Source organism: Arachis hypogaea, chromosome 11 (genome assembly GCF_003086295.3).
Source record: "Arachis hypogaea cultivar Tifrunner chromosome 11, arahy.Tifrunner.gnm2.J5K5, whole genome shotgun sequence".
NCBI classification, from domain to species: domain Eukaryota; kingdom Viridiplantae; phylum Streptophyta; class Magnoliopsida; order Fabales; family Fabaceae; genus Arachis; species Arachis hypogaea.
In genome coordinates, this window is record NC_092046.1 from 58,368,567 (window position 1) to 58,387,261 (window position 18,695).

The 18,695-nt window shown below is 40.2% G+C and overlaps 1 non-coding gene across 1 annotated transcript; it reads left to right on the forward strand.

Annotated features, from left to right (window-relative positions):
• Positions 1 to 13,981: 13,981 nt before the first annotated feature.
• Positions 13,982 to 14,089, forward strand: LOC112724982 (small nucleolar RNA R71). The gene has a single exon (XR_003164117.1). It is a non-coding gene; the product is annotated as a small nucleolar RNA R71 (small nucleolar RNA).
• Positions 14,090 to 18,695: the final 4,606 nt, after the last annotated feature.

Here is an 18,695-nt window from a genome sequence, read left to right on the forward strand (position 1 = left end):
GGAGTGTTGTGAACTCTTTAAGAGCCTTCAAATTTTCAGCTTGCATTTGTTCTAACTTCCCAAAAGATTCATGAGATTGAAAGGCATGTTCTTCTTGCATCGCAAGAAATCTTGACTCGAATTCATTTTGTTTGTTTATTATTCTTAGCTCTCTTTCTTCTTGTGCTTGTTGGTTTTGCATGTACAGAGAATGGTATTCCTCTTGCCTCTCTTGGATTCTCGTGTACTGTTGAGACAATCTCCCTATTGCTTCTTGCATTTGAGTCATATCCATATTGCCATGTGGGAAAAAGTGTGGCTGCTCCTCCTCCTCTTGTGGCTCTTCTTCTATGTGTGGCTCATCTTCTTCCATTGGTTCTTCTACTTCCCTTCCTCCATGTGGCCTTCGGCCTTGATGTGCTTCAAGGGGCATCATCATCCGTTCAATGGTTATGGGCATGCCTTGGCTTAACCACATTGGATTCTCCTCTTCCATTGGAACCTTAGCCCTTGCACACAACCTCCAAATGGTGCTCGGATAGTACAACCAAGATCCGGCCGAATTCTTTTCAGCTATCTTTTGAATGTCTCTTGCAAGGATTTCATGAACTCTTATCTCTCCTCCCACAATGATGCAATGCAGCATCACAGCTCTCTCCCTGTTAACTTTTGAGGTGTTCACTGTGCCCAGAATTGACCTTTTCATCAACTCATACCATCCTTTTGCTTCCGGAGTGAGGTTACATCTCTTCAGGAACTTGTATCTGTTCTTGTTATCTCTTTCCCATTCTGAGTTCTCAAAACAAATGTCTCTCGCAATCTCCTCATAATCCTGATCTTCATTCAATCTTTGTTGGTATCCCGGTTCATCAAAACGGATTGACTTTAGTTTCAATACTTTCTTGATTGCATCCGGGCTAAAGTCTACTTCCACCCCCTGCACATAGCTCTTGTACGTTGGGGGCACACGCATGTCAAGCCTTGGGACATTTGCATAGAACTCTCTTATGATATTGGTGTTAATTCGGGTGGCTGGTGATGTAAGTTCCTCCCATCTCCTCTTCCGGATTTTGTTCTTCATTTCTTGACATCCATCATCCGGCAGCATGAATGGAATTTCAGGATAGATTCTTTTCTCGTTCATCCATTGAATTTGCATTTGATGATACCAAGACTTGAACCTCCGTTGGTCATATTCATGTGTTTCTTCCTCCACTATTGGATCTTTTCCTTTTCGTCGTTTGGTTCTTGAGGAGGATGCCATGATCACTTGGTTGGTTGAGAGGGAATGTGAAGAATGTTGGAGAGTTTGATGTGTGTTTGGAGGAAAAAGAAATTAGGACCGAACTTGTTATGACAAGAAATTATGAAGAGAAGTTTAAGTGGTTGGAGTTTAAAGTAGAAGAAAGGTTGCACAAGGCTTGTTATGTTGAGGAGTGATTCGGTCATGTGCATGGCTTGAAGGTGGTATGCTTTTAAATGAGCAATGAAGGGCTAGGATGCAATTAGACACTATGGAGATCAAAGGTATGCATGTAAGGATGAATGAAGACAAAATTTGCTCCTTCCCTTGCCTTTGCCGTGATCATTCTCAAGGAGTGGCAGATTTCTTCCTTGAAGCATGTGATAGGATTTTGTCCTTATGCTATGCTTTCCTTTGTCTTGTCTTTTTCATTGAAGATTCTTTGACCTCCTAGTCATCACAACAAGACAACATACATTAGTCTTATCCAACCGTAGCAAGAGTGTTCTTTTTAGTAAAAATATGTGAACCATCAATTCTTATCTCATTTGAACCGTGACACTCTCTTTGGAGGACACCAAACTTAATGTTTGGTAATGTATAAAGAAAATGAGTCTCTTTCTCCAATTAGTGAAGTTCAAATGTTAAATGTTCATAAGAATTGTTTTCATCATACTTTCTTTTTCTCTTTCTTTTTTTTTTTTTTTTCATGAAGGATCAATTGTATCCTTAAATTGGTGCATCAAAGCTTGATGAACACCAAACTCGTTTCTTGTCAAAGGGTATATCACAATTGATGCCTTCATTATCGAATAAGAGTTTTTCTATTTTTGAAAAATGACATTTGTATGATTATTGATGCATGAATTTCAAATTTTCATGATGCTATGTGGACACCAAACTTAGTGTTTGACCATATGCTTTATCAAGACATTTTAGGCATGTGAAACAAAATTCTTTGTAACATTGGTTTAGTGTGCTTGGAGGCACACCAAACTTAGTATATGGTTCATAATAGTGCATGCAGTCAATGGACATGTTCATGAAAAGAGAAAAGACTTCATGCTCAAATGATCATAACTTATTGAATTTAAAATGACATGAATCTTAAATCATGGGTTGCCTCCCATGGAGCGCTCTTTTATTGTCACTAGCTTGACATTGAGGCTTTCTTTTATGGTGGTTGGTGCTTGTAGGGCCTCAATTTGTCTCCCCTGACCGTGATCCTCTTCTTTGTTCTCTGGTGTTCAATTTCAGCATGTTCTAATGATAGTATGTTGCCGACAGTATAGTAATCCTCGGTTTGTTGATTTGCCCCCAGCTGTTGATATATCAGTTGCACTTTGTCACCTTTGGAAAGCCCCTCTGTTGGAATCTTTCTGTTCTTCCAACCCCTTTTTGCTTTGTTTCTGCGTTTCATCTTTCCTTTTGTTGTTCTTTCTTTTCTGGCCGTAGGTTTTCCTTGGGGACCTCTCTTTTCAGTGGCTAATACTCTAACATCCTCTTGGGCTTTTTCATCAGTCTGCACAGTCCTTAGCATTGGGATGTTGCTGTGACTTTCCTGGTCACTCTTCATATAGTCTTTCTTCTCCTTGCTAAATTGTGCCTCTGGTAATACCTTCAGAGTGATGCTTTGGTCATGCATCCTGAGAGTTAATTCCCCTTCCTCTACATCTATGATAGCTCTAGCAGTGGCCAAGAATGGCCTTCCCAGTATAACAGAGTCACCATCATCATTGTTTGATTCTAGAACCACAAAATCAGTAGGGTATATAAAACTGTCCACCTTGACCAAAAGATTTTCAATTACACCCCTGGGGTATACCATTGACTTGTCTACCAGCTCCAGAGACATTTGTACTGGTTTGACCTCCTCTATATGCAGCTTTTTCACCAAGGAGGATGATATTAAGTTAATACTTGCTCCGAGATCACACATTGCTTTAGTGATTGTCAATTTCCCAATGGTGCAAGGCAACAGGAAGCTTCCTGGGTCCTCAAGCTTGGGAGGAAGCCCCTTTTGAATCAAGGCCCTACATTCCTCAGCAATCATTATGGTTTCTTTCTCATCCCAGCTTCTTTTCTTGTTGATAAGATCCTTCAGAAACTTGGAATATAGAGGCATTTGCTCAAGTGCTTCAGCCAAGGGAATATTGATTTCCAGCTTCTTAAAAGTCTCAAGGAATTTGTGAAAATGCTGGTCTTTAACCTCTTTGTTGAACCTCTGAGGGTAAGGCAGTGGAGGTGTGATGCTTTTTCCTATTTGCTGCTGCCCCTGAGCTACTTCCTTTGAGCTATGTGGCTGGTTGTCCTTCTCTTTGAGTTTCTCAGTGCCTTTGTTTGGCATCACAACTTGCTTATTAGCCTCATCTGCCTTTGTTTGCTTCTCATCCTCCGTTGGTTCTTTGATGTTCTCTGCTTGCTTCTTTGTAGTGTCATTGTTGCTTATCAATGTTCTCCCACTCCTCAATTGTATTGCCTTGCATTCCTCCTTGGGATTTGGAATTATGTCACTGGACAGTGAGTTTGAAGGTCTCTCAACAGATACTTGCTTGGAGAGTTGCCCCATCTGTCTCTCTAGGCTCTTCATAGAGGCTTCCTGATTCTTGGCTACCATTTCTTGGTGTTTCAACATTTTGTCTATCATGGCCTCCAAGTGAGTGATTCTTTGGGCTTCAGGTGATATTTAAGGTGGGTTATGAGATGTGGGTGGTGGATGGTAGGCATTTTGGTTGGTGGGTTGGTTATTAGATTGGTATTGGTTGAGGTTGGGGTAGTTGTTTTGAGGTTTTCTGTAGGGGTTTTGGTTAGTCTGCTGCTGGTTGTGATTTTGGTTGCTTCTTGGGTTGTGTTGGTTTGAGTTCCTCTGCCATGGTTGTTGGTTTTGGGTATGGTTATCTCCCCATCTGAGGTTTGGGTGGTTTTTCCAGGATGGATTGTATGTATCACCATACACTTCATTTGGTCCTTGGTTGTGCATATACTGTACTTGCTCTTGTTGTTGTTCTTCTTGAGTTTCTTCACTCTGTCCCCATGTGGTTGATGGTTGGCTAGTGTTAACTGCTGCAACTTGGAGACTATCAATCCTCTTGGCCATTTGCTCAAATTGTTGTTGAATTTGCTGCTGCATCATCTTGTTTTGAGCTAGGATTGAATCTACTCCTTCTAGCTCCATTACTCCTCTCCTTTGTGATGGTTGGCGGCCTCTTTGATGAGCAAAGAAATATTGGTTGTTGGACACCATATCAATGAGTTCTTGAGCCTCTTCTGCAGTTTTCATGAGTTGCAAGGAACCTCCAGCTGAGTGATCCAAAGCTTCCTGGGACTTCAGTGTTAAGCCTTCATAGAAGTTTTGAAGCTTCTCCCACTCATTAAACATAGCAGGGGGACATTTCCTGATCAGAGCCTTGTACCTCTCCCATGCCTCATAGATGGGTTCGGCCTCCATTTGTGTAAATGTTTGTACCTCAGCCTTTAACCTTATAATCCTCTGAGGTGGATAAAATTTTGCAAGGAACTTAGTTACCAAATCATCCCAGTTGTTGATGCTGTCCCTTGGAAAGGATTCCAACCATTGAGTGGCTTTGTCCCTGAGAGAAAATGGGAATAGCATCAGCTTGTAATTGTCAGGGGGCACTCCATTAGTTTTGACAGTGTTGCATATCCTCAAGAAAGTAGATAAATGTTGGTGTGGGTCCTCAAGTGGTCCTCCACCAAAAGAGCAATTGTTCTGAACCAAAGTGATGAGTTGTGGCTTGAGTTCAAAATTGTTAGCATTGACATTTGGAGCCAAGATGCTGCTCCCACAATGTCTAGGATTTGCAAAGGTATAGGAAGCCAAAACTCTCCTCTGGGGTGGGTTGCCATTGTTGTTGTCTTCTCCACCTGGTGGATTGGTTAAATGTTCATCCATCTCTTGGAATTCTTCGTCTGATTCCTCTTCTCCAACAATACTTTTCCCTCTTTCAGCTCTTCTTAACCTCCTGAGAGTTCTTTCGTCTTGTTCATGAAAATTGGGTATGGTTCGTCTTGTACCTGACATACAAGCAGAACATAAGAGCAAACAAACCAGTAACACTTCAATCTATTGCTAGAATGAAGTTCTAGTTAGCTTAAGCAAAAATTCAAACAGTTAGTGGGTTAGTCAAAATTAGAGAAAAATAAAGAAAAAGTGCTTGATCTAGATTACCACTTCACTTAATCATTGTCAATCTAATCAATCCCCGGCAACGGCGCCAAAAACTTGATGAGATATTTTGGAGGAAAAATAAATTTCTCCCAAAACTCACAAATCTAACCGGCAAGTGCACCGGGTCGCATCAAGTAATAAAAACTCACGGGAGTGAGGTCGATCCCACAGGGATTGAAGGATTGATCAATTTTAGTTTAGTGGTTGATTTAGTCAAGCGAATCAAGATTTGGTTGATGGTTGTGTGACTTGCAAAATTAAATTGCATTGAAGTAAAGAGAACAAGAAATAAATGGCTGAAACTTAAAGAACAAGAAATTAAATGGCAGAAACTTAGAGTGCAAGAAATGTAAATTGCGGAATCTTAAAGTGCAAGGAATGTAAATTGCTTGAAATGTAAAGGGGATTGGGATGTGGATTTGCAGAAATTAAACAAGGAAAAGCTAAATTGCATCAAACAGAAGAGTAAAAGGGAATTGGGATTGAACCGGATATGAAGTAGAAAAGTAAATGAACAGAAAAAGCAGTAAACAGGGGATTGAAATGGAAATTTAGATCTCAGGACCCAGAGACTAGAAAACCAAGTCTAGATCTCAATGCCTTCCTAGATCCAACAAGAACAATTGCAAGGGAATTGTAAATTGCAAAGAGAATAGATGAAGAGCAAATAGCCGGAAATGAAATTCAATTAACAGTAAAGAAAACAGAGAGATCCAAGATTGAGATTGAAACAGAATTTCTTCAATTCTCCAATCCAAGATCCAAGACAAGTGTAATTGAAATTGAAAGCAATGAAAACAAAGAAAGTAAAGTTCACTCTATAACAAAAGCTCTCCAAAAAAAATCTTATGAAAATTCCAAAAGGAAAGCTCCCCGAATAACTTGAATTCTATCCTATTTATACACTTTCTTCCAATGATCTTCAAGCCTTGAGTTGGGCCTTTGCTCTTGGTGGAATTGGGTTGAAAGAGGCCTTGGTTGATTGCTTTTGAAGTTTGAAGAAGAACCAAAGTGAACCAATTGAACCGGGTTTGAGTTTTGCAAGAGTTGGACCAAAAGTTTGAGCCAAAGTTAGGGGTCTAACTTTGGCTCCAACTTTTCACATTAGCTAGCACATTCTGCTGCTACTCACGTTGGTGCCAACGTTAGGGGTCTAACTTTGACCCTAACGTTGGCCTTGCCTTGTATGCTAGTGGCGCCAACGTTAGCCTCCAAGTTAGGGGGCTAACGTTGGCGCAAACGTTGGCCCCTCTCCCTTATGTTTTCATGTGCCAACGTTAGCCTCCAAGTTAGGGGGCTAACGTTGGCGCAAACGTTGGCCCTTCTCCCTTATGTTTTCATGTGCCAACATTAGCCTCCAAGTTAGGGGGCTAACGTTGGCGCAAACGTTGGATGGCCAGGGAGGAATTCATGTGCCAACGTTAGCCTCCAAGTTAGGGGGCTAACGTTGGCGCAAACGTGGGATGGCCAGGGAGGAATTCATGTGCCAACGTTAGCCTCCAAGTTAGGGGGCTAACGTTGGCGCAAACGTGGGATGGCCAGGGAGGAAATTTCAAGTTCCAACGTTAGCCTCCAAGTTAGGGGGCTAACGTTGGGGCTAACTTCTTGCTTCCTGGTTCAATTTCACTTATTCCATTGTCCTCTCTTCACTCCTAGCCATTCCTCTTTGCTTCAACCTTTCTCCAAGCTTTCTTCACCTATCATTAATCAACCAAACTCATCAAAGCTATGCTCAAAATCATGAGATATTCATTCTTTCATAATATGCAACAAATATAGCATAAAACCTCATGAAATGGCATAAATTCATATATGGTTGGTTCAATCAAGGGAAACAAGAAAATCTACTCAATTAGCTTGCTTGTAGCTCAAGAAAGTGCATAATTCTAATGAAAACAAAAGAAAAAGACTAGTTAAAATAGGCTAGGATGACTTGTCATCAATGTCCAGGCTCGAACAATCCCTGGCAACGTGAGCAACTTGGTACGCGTAATCGTGATAACACTTTAATGATGTAAAATTCATGGCTCTTTCTTTCCCTGGCAGTGGTGCCAAGAACATGGTGCCAATACCATGGTTCACAACTTTGATACAACTGACCAGCAAGTGCACTGGGTCGTCCAAGTAATACCTTACGTGAGTAAGGGTCGAATCCCACGGAGATTGTTGGTATGAAGCAAGCTATGGTCACCTTGTAAATCTCAGTCAGGCGGATATAAAATAATTATGGAGTTTTCGAATAATAAATAATAGAATACGGATAGAGGTACTTATGTAAATCATTGGTAGGAATTTCAGATAAGCGAATGGAGATGCTTTTCGTTCCTCTGAACCTCTGCTTTCCTGCTATCTTCATCCAATCAGTCTTACTCCTTTCCATGGCTGGCTTTATGTGATACATCACCACTGTCAATGGCTACTTTCGGTCATCTCTCGGGAAAATGATCCAATGCCCTGTCACGGCACGGCTAATCGTCTGGAGGCATCACCCTTGTCAATGGCTTCATCTTATCCTCTCAGTGAATAATATGCTCACGCACCCTATCACGGCACGACTATTCATCTGTCGGTTCTCGATCATGCTGGAATAGGATTTACTATCCTTTTGCGTCTGTCACTAACGCCCTGCAATCGCGAGTTCGGAGCTCGTCACAGTCATTCAATCATTGAATCCTACTCGGAATACCACAGACAAGGTTTAGACTTTCCGGATTCTCTTGAATGCCGCCATCATTCTAGCTTACGCCACGAAGATTCTGGTTAGGAGATCTAAGAGATATTCATTCTAGCTTAATTCATGTAGAACAGAAGTGTTTGTCAGGCACGCGTTCATAAGGGAGAATGATGATGAGCGTCACATATAATCATCACCTTCATCACGTTCTTGGGTACGAATGGATATCTTAGAAGCAAAATAAGATGAATTGAATAGAAAACAGTAGTACTTTGCATTAATCTTTGAGGAACAGCAGAGCTCCACACCTTAATCTATGGAGTGTAGAAACTCTACCGTTAAAAATATATAAGTGAAGGTCCAGGCATGGCCGAGATGGCCAGCCCCCTAAAACGTGATCAAAGGATCATAAGGTAATCCAAAGATGGTCAAAAAGACGTCTAATACAATAGTAAGAGGTCCTATTTATAATAAACTAGTCACTAGGGTTTACATGAGTAAGTAATTGATGAATAAATCTACTTCCGGGGCCCACTTGGTGTGTGTTTGGGCTGAGCCTAAGTGTTGCACGTGCAGAGGCCATTTGTGGAGTTGAACGCCAGGTTTTGATCCATTTCTGGCGTTCAACTCTGGTTTTGGATCCTTTTCTGGCGCTGGACGCCAGATTTGGGCAGAGAGCTGGCGTTGAACGCCAGTTTACGTCGTCTATTCTTGGCCAAAGTATGGACTATTATATATTGCTGGAACGCCCTGGATGTCTACGTTCCAACGCAATTGGAAGCGCGCCATTTCGAGGTCTGTAGCTCCAGAAAATCCACTTTGAGTGCAGGGAGGTCAGAATCCAATAGCATCAGCAGTCCTTTTTCAACCTCTGAATCTGATTTCTGCTCAAGTCCCTCAATTTCAGCCAGAAAATACCTGAATTTACAGAAAAACACACAAACTCATAGTAAAGTCCATAAATGTGAATTTAGCATAAAAACTAATGAAAGCATCCCTAAAAGTAACTAGATCCTACTAAAAACATACTAAAAACAATGCCAAAAAGCGTATAAATTATCCGCTCATCACAACACCAAACTTAAATTGTTGCTTGTCCCCAAGCAACTGAAAATCAAATAGGATAAAAAGAAGAGAATATACTATAAATTCCAAACTATCAATGAAACATAGCTGCAATCATATGAGCGGGACTTATAGCTTTTTGCCTCTTGAATAGTTTTGGCATCTCACTTTATCCATTGAGGTTCAGAATGATTGGCATCTATAGGAACTCAGAGTTCAGATAGTGTTATTGATTCTCCTAGTTCAGTATGATGATTCTTGAACACAGCTATTTTATGAGTCTTGGCCGTGGCCCTAAGCACTTTGTTTTCCAGTATTACCACCGGATACATAAATGCCACAGACACATAATTGGGTGAACCTTTTCAGATTGTGACTCAGCTTTGCTAAAGTCCCCAATTAGAGGTGTCCAGGGTTCTTAAGCACACTCTTTTTTTTGCTTTGGACCTTGACTTTAACCGCTCAGCCTCAAGTTTTCACTTGACACCTACACGCCACAAGCACATGGTTAGGGACAGCTTGGTTTAGCTGCTTAGACCAGGATTTTATTCCTTTAGGCCCTCCTATCCACTGATGCTCAAAGCCTTGGGATCCTTTTTATTTGCCCTTGCCTTTTGGTTTTAAGGGTTATTGGCTTTTTGCTCTTGCCTCTTGGTTTTAAGAGCTTTTGGCTTTTTTTGCTTGCTTTTTTTTTTTCTTTTTTTTTCTATATTTTGTTTTTCGCCCCTTTTTTTTTCTGCAAGCTTTGTTCTTTGCTGCTTTTTCTTGCTTCAAGAATCATTTTTTATGATTTTTCAGATTATCAAATAACATGTCTCCTAATCATCATTCTTTCAAGAGCCAACATATTTAACATTCTTAAACAACAACTTCAAAAGACATATGCACTGTTCAAGCATACATTCAAACAGGAAACATTGTCACCACATCAATATAATTAAGTTAAGTTCAAGGATAAATTCGAAACTCATGTACTTCTTGTTCTTTTGAATTAAAACAGTTTTTATTTAAGAGAGGTGATGGATTCATAGAACATTCATAACTTTAAGACAAAGTTACTAACTACTAATGATCATGTAATGAAGACACAAACATGGATAAGCACATAACATATAAAACGAAAAAAAACAGAGAAAGTAAGAACAAGGAATGAGTCCACCTTAGTGATGTCCTTGAGCTCTTCTATGTCTCTTCCTTGTCTTTGCTGCTCCTCCTTCATTGCTTTTAGATCTTCTCTGATTTCATGAAGGATGAAGGAGTGCTCTTGATGTTCCACCCTTAGTTGCTTCCAATAATTGTGTGGAAGAAAATGTATCCCTTGAGGTATCTCAGGGATCTTCATTGAAATGAGCTTCTTGCGCCTCTTGAGCTCCATGACTGGGCTCTCTAGCTTGCTCCATCTTTTTCTTAGTGATGGGCTTGTCCTCTTTAATGAGGATATCTCCCTCTATGTCAATCCCAGCCGAATTGCATAGGTGGCAAATGAGGTGAGGGAAGGCTAACCTTGCCATAGTGGAGGACTTGTCAGCCACTTTGTAGAGTTCTTGAGGTATAATCTCATGAGCTTCCACCTCTTCTCCAATCATGATGCTATGGATCATGATGGCCCGGTCTATAGTAACTTCAGACCGGTTGCTAGTGGGAATGATTGAGCATTGAATGAACTCCAACCATCCTCTAGCTACAGGCTTGAGGTCCAATCTTCTTAGTTGAACCGGCTTGCCTTTGGAGTCAACCTTCCATTGAGCTCCTTCTACACATATGTCCATAAGGACTTGGTCCAACCTTTGATCAAAGTTGACTCTCCTTGTGTAGGGGCGTGCGTTCTCTTCCATGTATGGCAAGCTGAACGCCAACCTCACATTCTCCGGACTAAAATCTAAGTATTTCCCCCGAACCATTGTAACATAGTTCTTTGGATCCGAGTTCTTACTTTGATCATGGTTCTTGGTGATCCATGCATTGGCATAGAACTCTTGAACCATTAGGATGCCGACTTGTTGGATGGGATTTGTTAGAACTTCCCAACCTCTTCTTTGAATTTTATGTCGGATCTCCGGATACTCATTTCTTTTGAGTTTAAAAGGGACCTCAGGGATCACCTTCTTCTTGGCCACAACGTCATAGAAGTGGTCTTGATGGGCTTTGGAGATGAACCTTTCCATCTCCCATGACTCGGATGTGGAAGCTTTTGTCTTCCCTTTTCCTCTTCTAGAGGATTCTCTGGTCTTGGGTGCCATCAATGGTAATGGAAAAACAAAAAAGCTATGCTTTTACCACACCAAACTTAGAATATTGCTCGCCCTCGAGCAATAAACAAAAGAATAGAAGAAGAAGAAGAAGAAATATGGAGAGGGAGAGGGAGATGTGGTTTCGGCCAAGGAGAGTGTAGAGGGGTGTGTTTTGTGAATTTGATGAAGAATGGAGGTCTTTATATAGGGAAGGGAGGGGGGGTTAAGGTTCGGCCATATGGGTGGGTTTGGGTGGGAAATTGGTTTTGAATTTTGAAGGTAGGTGGAGTTTATGAGGTAGGTTTATGGGGAAGAGTGGATGGATGTGAGTGGTGAAGAGGTGATGGGGAAGAGAGTTTGAGGTGATTGGTGAAGGGTTTTTGGGGAAGAGTGTTTATAGGGTTGTGTGAAAGAGAGTGGTGAGAAGAAGTGAGTGGAGGTAGGTGGGGATCCTGTGGGGTCCACAGATCCTGAGTGGATCCTGTGGGGTCCACAGATCCTGAGGTGTTCAAGGATTTACATCCCTGTACCCATTAGGCATGTAAAAATGCCTTTGTATCCAACTCTGGGCGTTCAGCGCCAGGTTGGTGGCCATTTTGGGCGTTCAACGTCCATCTGTGTGCCATTTCTGGCGTTGAACGCCAGAACCATGCCTGTTCTGGCGTTCAGCGCCCAGAAGCTGCTCATTTTGGGCGTTCAGCGCCAGAACCATGCTCTGTTCTGGCGCTGAACGCCAGACAGATGCTCCTCCAGGGTGTGATTTTTCTTCTGCTATTTTTGATTCCGTTTTCAATTTCTATATTTATTTTGTGACTCCACATGATCATGAACCTAAAAAGACATATAACTAAGAAAAACATAGTTAGATAAATAAATATTGGGTTGCCTCCCAACAAGCGCTTCTTTAATGTCAATAGCTTGACAGTGGGCTCTCATGGAGCCTCACAGATGTGCAGAACTTTGTTGAGACTCTCCAACACTAAACTTAGAGTTTGGATATGGGAGTTCAACACCAAACTTAGAGTTTGACTGTGGGGGCTCTGGTTGACTCTGCTTTGAGAGAAGCTTTTTCTGCTTCCTCTCCATGGTTGCAGAGGGAGATCTTTGAGTTTTAAACACAAGGGAGTCCTCATTCCATTGAAGGACTAGTTCACCTCTGTCAACATCAATCACAGCTCTTGCTGTGGCCAGGAAAGGTCTTCCTAGGATGATGGATTCATCCTCTTCCTTTCCAGTATCCAGGACTATGAAATCAGCAGGGATGTAAAGGCCTTCAACCTTTACTAATACGTCCTCTACTTGTCCATATACCTGTTTTCTTGAACTGTCTGCCATCTCTAATGAGATTTTAGCAGCTTGCACCCCGTAGATTCCCAGTTTCTCTATTACAGAGAGGGGCATGAGGTTTATTCCTGAACCAAGGTCACACAGAGCCTTAAAGATCATGGTGCCTATGGTGCAGGGTATTATGAACTTTCCAGGATCCTGTCTCTTCTGAGGCAATGTCAGTTGATCCATATCACTTAGTTCATTGATGAACAAGGGAGGTTCAACTTCCCAAGTATCAATGCCAAATAATTTGGCATTCAGCTTCATGATTGCACCAAGAAACTTGGCAGTTTGCTCTTCAGTAACATCCTCATTCTCTTCAGAAGAGGAATACTCATCAGAGCTCATGAAGGGCATAAGGAGGTTTAATGGAATCTCTATGGTCTCTAGATGAGTCTCAGATTCCTTTGGTTCCTCAGAGGGAAGCTCCTTATTGATCACTGGACGTCCCAGGAGGTCTTCCTCCTTGGGATTTACGTCCTCTCCTCTCCTCTCCTCACAGGTTCAGCCATGGCGCTTATGTCAATGGCCTTGCACTCTCCTTTTGGATTCTCTTCTGTATTGCTTGGGAGAGTACTAGGAGGGATTTCAGTGATCCTTTTACTCAGCTGGCCCACTTGTGCTTCCAAATTTCTAATGGAAGACCTTGTTTCATTCATGAAACTTACAGTGGCCTTAGATAGATCAGAGACTAGATTTGCTAAATTAGAAGCATTTTGTTCAGAGTTCTCTGTCTGTTGCTGAGTGGATGATGAAAAAGGCTTGCTATTGCTAAACCTGTTTCTTCCACCATTATTAAAGCCTTGTTGGGGCTTTTGATCCTTCCATGAGAAATTTGGATGATTTCTCCATGTTGAGTTATAGGTGTTTCCATAAGGTTCACCTAAGTAATTTACCTCTGCTATTGCAGGGTTCTCAGGATCATAGGCTTCTTCTTCAGAAGGTGCCTCTTGAGTACTGTTGGATGCAGCTTGCATTCCATTCAGACTCTGAGAGATCATATTGACTTGCTGAGTCAATATTTTATTCTGTGCCAATATGGCATTCAGAGTATCAACCTCAAGAACTCCCTTCTTCATAGGCGTCCCATTATTCACAGGATTCCTTTCAGAAGTGTACATGAACTGGTTATTAGCAACCATGTCAATGAGTTCTTGATCTTCTGCAGGCGTTTTCTTTAGGTGAATGGATCCACCTGCGGAAGTGTCCAGTGACATCTTTGATAGCTCAGATAAACCATCATAGAATATATCCAGGATGGTCCATTCTGAAAGCATGTCAGAAGGACACTTTTTGGTCAACTGTTTGTATCTTTCCCAAGCTTCATAGAGGGATTCACCTTCTTTTTGTCTGAAGGTTTGAACATCAGCTCTAAGCTTGCTCAGCTTTTGAGGAGGAAAGTACTTGGCTAAGAAAGCCGTGACCAGCTTATCCCAATAGTTCAGGCTGTCTTTGGGTTGGGAATCCAACCATAATCTAGCTCTGTCTCTTACAGCAAAAGGGAAAAGCATGAGCCTGTAGACTTCAGGATCTACTCCATTAGTCTTAACAGTATCACATATCTGCAAGAATTCAGTTAAGAACTGAAAAGGATCTTCAGATGGAAGTCCATGAAACTTGCAGTTCTGCTGCATCAGAGAAACTAACTGAGGTTTTAGCTCAAAGTTATTTGCTCCAATGGCAGGAATGGAGATGCTTCTTCCATGTAAATTGGAATTAGGTGCAGTGAAGTCACCAAGCATTCTCCTTGCATTGTTGTTGGGTTCGGCTGCCATCTCCTTTACTTGTTCGAAATTTTCAATCAAGTTGTCTCTGGATTGTTGTAATTTAGCTTCTCTTAATTTTCTCTTCAGAGTCCTTTCAGGTTTTGGATCAGCTTCAACAAGAATGCCTTTTTCTCTGTCCCTTCTCATAAGAAAGAGGAGAGAAAAAGAAAAGAAGAGGAATCCTCTATGTCACAGTAAAGAGGATCCTTATTGTTAGTAGAAGAAAAGAAGAAGAAATTCGAACACAGATAGAAGAGGGGGTTCGAATTTGGTGATGATGTGAGGAAGAGATGTTAGTTAATGAATGAATAAATAGAATAGGATGAGAGAGAAGGAGGGAATTTTCGAAAATTATTTTTGAAAAGGAGTTAGTGATTTTTGAAAATTGGTTTTTTTTTTTTTTTTTGAAAATTGTTGGTATTTTTTTTTTTTCGAAAATTTTTGAAATCAAAAATAAAAATAAAAATAATTAGTTAATTAAAAAGAAATTTTTGAAAAAGGGGGAGATATTTTCGAAAATTAGAAAGAGAGAATTAGTTAGGTAGTTTTGAAAAAGTTAAGAAACAAACAAAAAGTTAGTTAGTTAGTTGAAACAAATTTTGAAAAGATAAGAAGTTAGGAAGTTAGAAAAGATATTTTGAAATCAAATTTTTGAAAAAGATAAGAAGATATTTTTGAAAAGATATGATTGAAATTAGTTTTGAAAAAGATTTGATTTTTTAAAATCACAATTAATGACTTGATTCACAAGAAATCATAAGATATGATTCTAGAACTTAAAGTTTGAATCTTTCTTAACAAGCAAGTAACAAACTTGAAATTTTTTGAATCAAAACATTAATTGTTATTGTTATTTTCGAAAATTTGGTATAAAAATAAGAAAAAGATTTTTGAAAAATATTTTTGAAATTTTCGAAAATAACTAAGAGTTTTGAAAAAGATTTGATTTTTGAAAAAGATTTTGAAAAAGATAAGATTTTCAAATTGAAAATTTGATTTGACTCATGAGAAACAACTTGATTTTAAAAATTTTTGAAAAAGTCAACTCAAATTTTTGAATTTGATGAGAGAAAAAGGAAAAGATATTTTTTTTGATTTTTTGAATTTTTATGAAAACATGAAAATTATGCAATGCATGAAATTTTTAGATCAAAACAATGAATGCATGCAAGAATGCTATGAATGTCAAGATGAACACCAAGAACACTATGAAGATCATGATGAACATCAAGAACATATTTTTGAAAAATTTTAATGCAAAGAAAACATGCAAGACACCAAACTTAGAATTCTTTAATGCTTACGCACTAAGAATTCAAGAATGCATATGAAAAACAACATACAACACAAAACAAAAAATCATCAAGATCAAACAAGAAGACTTACCAAGAACAACTTGAAGATCATGAAGAACACTATGAATGCATGAATGTTTTTTTCGAAAAATGCAAGATGCACATGCACTTGACACCAAACTTATGATATGACTCAAGACTCAAACAAGAAACACAAAAATTATTTTTGATTTTTATGATTTTCTAATTTTTTTTGGATTTTTTTTTTTCGAAAATTAATTTGAAAAAGGAAAATAAGGATTCCAAAATTTTTTAATATGAATTCCAGGAATCTTGCCATGTTAATCTAAAGCTTCAGTCCAGGAATTAGACATGGCTCACTAGCCAGCCAAGCTTTCAATGAAAGCTCCAGTCCAAAACACTAGACATGGCCAATGGCCAGCCAAGCTTCAGCAAACATATGAATATAATTCATTCAATTTTAATCCAAAACCTCAGTCCAAAAGAATTTAGACATGGCTTTACAGCCAGCCAGGCTTTAGCATGCCTTATGAAACACTAGAATTCATTCTAAAAATTTTGAATAAATTTTTTTTTTTTGAAAACATTTTTATATTTTTTTTTCGAAAACAAGATGAACCGTCAGTTGTCCAAACTCAAACAATCCCCGGCAACGGCGCCAAAAACTTGGTGTTGTTGCCGGGATTGGGATCTCAGACGATTCTTGGCGCCAAACAGGAACAATTAAGTCCCCGGCAATGGCGCCAAAAACTTGGTGCACGAAATTGTGATGTCCAGGCTCGAACAATCCTGGCAACGTGAGCAACTTGGTACGCATAATCGTGATTACACTTTAATGATGTAAAATTCATGGCTCTTTCTTTCCCTGGCAGTGGCGCCAAGAACATGGTGCCAATACCATGGTTCACAACTTCGATACAACTGACCAGCAAGTGCACTGGGTCGTCCAAGTAATACCTTACGTGAGTAAGGGTCGAATCCCACGGAGATTGTTGGTATGAAGCAAGCTATGGTCACCTTGTAAATCTCAGTCAGGCGGATATAAAATAATTATGGAGTTTTCGAATAATAAATAATAGAATAGGGATAGAGGTACTTATGTAAATCATTGGTAGGAATTTCAGATAAGCGAATGGAGATGCTTTTCGTTCCTTTGAACCTCTGCTTTCCTGCTATCTTCATCCAATCAGTCTTACTCCTTTCCATGGCTGGCTTTATGTGATACATCACCACTATCAATGGCTACTTTCGGTCATCTCTCGGGAAAATGATCCAATGCCCTGTCACGGCACGGCTAATCGTCTAGAGGCATCACCCTTGTCAATGGCTTCATCTTATCCTCTCAGTGAATAATATGCTCACGCACCCTGTCACGGCACGGCTATTCATCTGTCGGTTCTCGATCATGCTGGAATAGGATTTACTATCCTTTTGTGTCTGTCACTAACGCCCTGCAATCGCGAGTTCGGAGCTCGTCACAGTCATTCAATCATTGAATCCTACTCGGAATACCACAGACAAGGTTTAGACTTTCCGGATTCTCTTGAATGCCGCCATCATTCTAGCTTACGCCACGAAGATTCTGGTTAGGAGATCTAAGAGATATTCATTCTAGCTTAATTCATGTAGAACAGAAGTGTTTGTCAGGCACGCATTCATAAGGGAGAAGGATGATGAGCGTCACACATAATCATCACCTTCATCACGTTCTTGGGTACGAATGGATATCTTAGAAGCGAGATAAGATGAATTGAATAGAAAACAGTAGTACTTTGCATTAATCTTTGAGGAACAGCAGAGTTCCACACCTTAATCTATGGAGTGTAGAAACTCTACCGTTAAAAATATATAAGTGAAGGTCCAGGCATGGCCGAGATGGCCAGCCCCCTAAAACGTGATCAAAGGATCATAAGGTAATCCAAAGATGGTCAAAAAGACGTCTAATACAATAGTAAGAGGTCCTATTTATAATAAACTAGTCACTAGGGTTTACATGAGTAAGTAATTGATGAATAAATCCACTTCCGGGGCCCACTTGGTGTGTGTTTGGGCTGAGCCTAAGTGTTGCACGTGCAGAGGCCATTTGTGGAGTTGAACGCCAGGTTTTGATCCATTTCTGGCGTTCAACTCTGGTTTTGGATCCTTTTCTGGCGCTGGACGCCAGATTTGGGCAGAGAGCTGGCGTTGAACGCCAGTTTACGTCGTCTATTCTTGGCCAAAGTATGGACTATTATATATTGCTGGAACGCCCTGGATGTCTACTTTCCAACGCAATTGTAAGCGCGCCATTTCGAGTTCTGTAGCTCCAGAAAATCCACTTTGAGTGCAGGGAGGTCAGAATCCAACAGCATCAGCAGTCCTTTTTCAACCTCTGAATCTGATTTCTGCTCAAGTCCCTCAATTTCAGCCAGAAAATACCTGAATTTACAGAAAAACACACAAACTCATAGTAAAGTCCAGAAATGTGAATTTAGCATAAAAACTAATGAAAACATCCCTAAAAGTAACTAGATCCTACTAAAAACATACTAAAAACAATGCCAAAAAGCGTATAAATTATCCACTCATCACTTACCAAGGGCATGGGAGGTTGTGCTTCTTCTTCTTTAATCTCCATCTCTTAATCAACCTCTTCAAAGTCTTTAGCCATGATATGCCTTGGAGGTTGTACACCCTCCTCAACATCATTTTCAAACATCTTTGAAGGAGGCTCTATAACTTGACTTTTCCATGGAGGTTCTGCATCTCCTAAATCTTCAACTACTTCCTCCTCTTTAACTATTATGGTTTTCTCCACTTGTTCCAATACAAAGCCATGTTCCTCATTGTCCACCGAAGTTTCTAGTGTCTCCTTCATACTACGCTCTTCTTTTGATTCTCCACATGCAGCCATGGGAGTACTT